Genomic DNA, 4,534 nt, shown 5'->3' with positions numbered 1-4,534 from the left:
TGAGGGGACAAATCTCCACGGGGAGATCGTTCCAAAGGGTCGGAGCTACTACTGAGAAGGCTCTCCTCCTTGTAATTGCCAATTACCTTTGCTGAGGCAAACAAAATAGGCCAGGATATCATCATCGCTCTCCTCTGAGCACCACATCTAACTCTAGGGTATAGCGTATTAGGTCGCAAATCCACTGTATTTGACATCTTTGTACTAATGGAACTAGAAAGATTGGTCAAGGAAAGCATCTTATTGTATGGTTATTTTCAACCAGAGTTGGAGATATTGGGGCTCTTGGAAAACCAGTTTATACATTTCTATTCCTTTTTTGAAACCAGAATAATCAACAGTTTCTTCTAAACGCAAGGCAATGGGATTATCAGAGATCATATGCATCTAAATGACTACAATGCAAATAAAGAAGAGCAAAACTTTAATCTACCGACCGAAATTGTAAACTTAGCACAACTGACTGCGTGGCCTGCTGAATTAATGCTTTCTGAGATTTGCCCTTAGGATATTTACAATTTTAGACAAATACCTGTAGGCGTGAATGTAGTATGTGTCTGTAACATGCTCTCAAACCATGTTTATCATAGAGGTAGTTTTATGAAGGAACTATGATTGCTTGCAGCTTCCCATTGACCACATATTCAGTAGCAAAGCTAATCTACTCTTTGTAACACGAGTGAAAAGTCTCTATAGTTTTGGTCTTAATGTTTTATTTTCTACATTCCGAACTATAAGAATTAAACTTCTCTGGTTATTTTTCCCAACTTCCCACCCCCCCCCCACCTTTGAATTATGAGACATATCAAGAAACAGCTCAGCTAGCACTTAACTGGGTGAAAAGTTGGTTCTGCTGGAACATTAGGTCAGAATACATTAAATTAGCTTCCATTAAATTACTGAATAGAGATTGCTTTCTTCTTCCTTCCATGTGTGCAAGGACTATTTTCCTTTAATTTGCATCTCTCGTAGATAGTTTGAGGAAGGGAATGATGTACCTGAACAGTTTCACAGTCAAGGGGAAAAAGGCATTGCAAGCATGAAATGGAGAAATGAAATTACAGCTGCTCTCCTCGGTGGGATATTAGGAGATAATCATCCTCTGTATGCTTTCTTCCAGGAATGGTTGAAGTAAAAAACTAAAGTTGAATTTGATTGCTGGTGATTATAGTTTTCTTAGTAAAAATATGATAGTGGTTTTCAAAGCCAGTTGAGAATTATTTTATGTGTCTCGGTCCAGCATTGATTTGGTTCCACAGCTATGGGATTAGGTTATGGCTGCATGCTGCAATCAACATTAAAAATGGTAGTAGCCAATTCAGAGCAGTTACATACTGCCCTTTTCCTTCCCAAATCCCTCTAAGGTTGTTTTAAAGACAGTCCACCATCATCTTCCCTTGTGCAGACTCAATACCTTGGCAACGAATGAAAATCACTATTCCCTCAAGCTGTTGGTTGTACAGCAACCACAGCCATAAAAATGGCTATTTTTCTTCATGCCAGTCAGAAGAAAAGAGACATCTCATTAGTTTCATCTTTATTTGCTTGGCTTGGGCTGTTATGGGTAGGCAGTGAAGTTCTCCAGCCACCAATCTCCTGAGGGAGTCAAGACTCAACTCGTGTTAACGTGACTCTGGATAAACAGTACAAAGTACTTGATTGGCGTGTCTGAAGTTGGGAGGAGGGATTGAAGCAAAAATTCCCTCCAATGAGAAAATCAGCCATTTCCCCCTTGCTCTGCAGAGCTCCAATCGTCGAGCTGGAAGTCAGGGCAATTCAAAAGGCTTAGCAGCTGAAGAGAGACAACACACAGTAGGGACTCCAATCCAGTAGTGACTTGACCAACCTGACTTCAACTTTCCAAAGTAGACTTTTGAAATGTGGTTTTGCCCCAATTTCAGTCTCATTGATTGTGAGGTCCACAAATTGGCTTTTCTGAGTGAATTTCCCCAGTTAGGGTATTATTGTGGTGCTGTATTAAATCCGTTCCCTAGATAAACACATACACATCTCTTTGCTGCCATGTTGAAAGTTAAGGTGTCTACCTATTTTATTGTGGGATTCCCAGTTTGCTCATTAAAAAAAAACACAAAACAAGAATCTTGCCAAACTGGCACCCTCCACTTGTGACTCCTTATAATGCAAACCAATATAATAATCAAGGGTTTTTGCTGACAGGAGATTATGGGCAAAGGGAGTCTAACATCTGGAGCTTAAAACTGAAGATGGCTATTCTAAACATAAATCTGTTTATGCCATTAATCCTTTCTCTTTCATATTCAGTATTAATGGACAAAGAGTGCATTTAAAAAAAAAGCCACCTACAGATAACTATTCTAGTGTTATGAGTGTTGCTTTTCTTTTTCTTTTTTCTTTGAAAGAAAAAGAACATTATATGCTTAATAAATCAGAACGCTGGGGAGCAACAAATTTGCCTGTAGCCTGGGAGAATCTATTTTACAAGTCTGATGTGCAATAATAACTTCTGAATTTTAGAGTTAACGATCGTGTTTGTGTGCTTCAATTTCAGTTTGTATATTTAAGTGCTATAATTGTATCTTGATAATTCTAGATGTTGAATACAAAACCAAGTGTTAGAATGTATGTACGTGTATAACGGGTGCTGGGACGCTGTGGGCACGATCCTGCAAAGTTCATCACTTATGTGCTTCCTTTGGGAAACTTAACTTTTAAATCTACCCATCGGAAACCCTTGATGGGATGTTTTTAAAAAGGCTAAACTTTGGCAGGATCTTGCCTCTGATTTTTCTGTTCCTAGAGTTTTTCTTCCTTATCACCCAGCTGTGACATTCTTGTGCTGCTTCTCTATGGCTCCTGGAAAACTCGATTTCACCTTTGTGGTGTCTGCCTAATATTTTACTTACTTTAACGACTTACTTAAGCTAAGGAAACAAGTGCACACATACACCAGTCCAAGAAAGGAAATATGACAATATTTTTTAAGAAAAGGAATAAACATTTATAAACACCATTCTCTCTATGTTTTCACTTTTGTTGGTGTCTTGGTGTTGAAACAAATACAAGGTGGATGAGAGGGTTGAATATGAAATGATAAGTGAGCACCTGTCTACCCTAGACAAGTTCAAATCACCAGGACCAGGCAGATTAGGTTCCACCACAAAACCGCGGTAGAATAAAGCGCGCTCGACGAAAGCGTGTACGTGACGTCATCACAGCACGACGAAAACAGCACGCGGTGAGCGGTAAACTTAAAATTAACGCGTAAATCTAAACCTAACCCCCCAAACCTAACCCTAAACCTAACCATAAGCCTAACCCTTAACCTAACCCTAAACCTAACCCTTAACCTAACGCTAAACCTAATGCTAACCCTTAACCTAACCCTAACCCTAACCCTAACGCTTAACCTAACCCTAACCCTAACCCTAACCCTTACCTTTATGTGAATCGGCTTGCTTTAATTTTATTTTAATTTTAATTTAATTTATTTTTAATTTTATTTGTCGCGCTGCTGATGACGTCACGTACGCGCTTTCGTCGGGCGCGCTTTATTCTACCGCGGTTTTGACGGGTCACGGGAAGATTACACCCCAGGGTTCTGAAGGAACTGGCAGATGAGATCTCAGAACCACTGAACTATATCTTTCAGAGATCCTGGAGCACTGTGGAACTGCCAGAGGACTGGAGAAGAGCTGATGTGGTTCCCATCTTCAAAAAAGGGGAAAAAATAGATCCAGGAAACTATAGACCTATCAGCCTGACCGCAATACCAGGAAAGATTCTGGAAAAGATAATCAAGCAACAAATTAGCGAACACCTAGAAGTAAACAAAGTAATAGCCAAAAGCCAACATGGGTTTATCAAAAACAGATCACGCCAGACTAATCTTATTGCATTCTTTGACAAAGTGACAAAATTAGTGGACCAGAGGAATGCCGTCGATATAGTTTACTTGGACTTCAGTAAGGCATTTGATAAGGTAGACCATAACCTACTACTAGATAAAGTAGAAGAATGTGGGTTAGACAGCATCACCACCAGATGGATTCATAACTGGCTGACCAACCACACTCAATATGTAGTCTTCAATGGAACTGTATCTACATGGAAGGAAGTATGCAGTGGAGTACCCCAAGGCTCTGTTTTAGGCCCAGTATTTTTCAACATCTTCATCAATGATTTGGATGAGGGAATAAATGGGGAACTCATCAAATTTGCAGATGACACCAAGCTGGCAGGAATAGCCAACACTCCAGAAGACAGGCTTAAGGTACAGAAGGATCTTGACAAACTTGAACATTGGGCACTATCTAATAAAATGAAATTCAATGGTGAAAAGAGTAAGGTTCTACATTTAGGCAAGAAAAACGAAATGCACAGGTACAGTATAGGTGGTACTTTGCTCAATAGTAGTAACTGTGAGAGGGATCTTGGAGTCCTAGTGGACAACAATTTAAATATGAGTCAGCAGTGTGCAGCAGCTGCCAAAAAAGACAACACAGTTCTAGGCTACATAAACAGAGGGCTAGAATCAAGATCACATGAAGTGTTA

This window comes from Thamnophis elegans, chromosome 15 (genome assembly GCF_009769535.1).
Source record: "Thamnophis elegans isolate rThaEle1 chromosome 15, rThaEle1.pri, whole genome shotgun sequence".
NCBI lineage: Eukaryota > Metazoa > Chordata > Lepidosauria > Squamata > Colubridae > Thamnophis > Thamnophis elegans.
Note: the sequence above shows the minus strand (reverse complement) of the source record.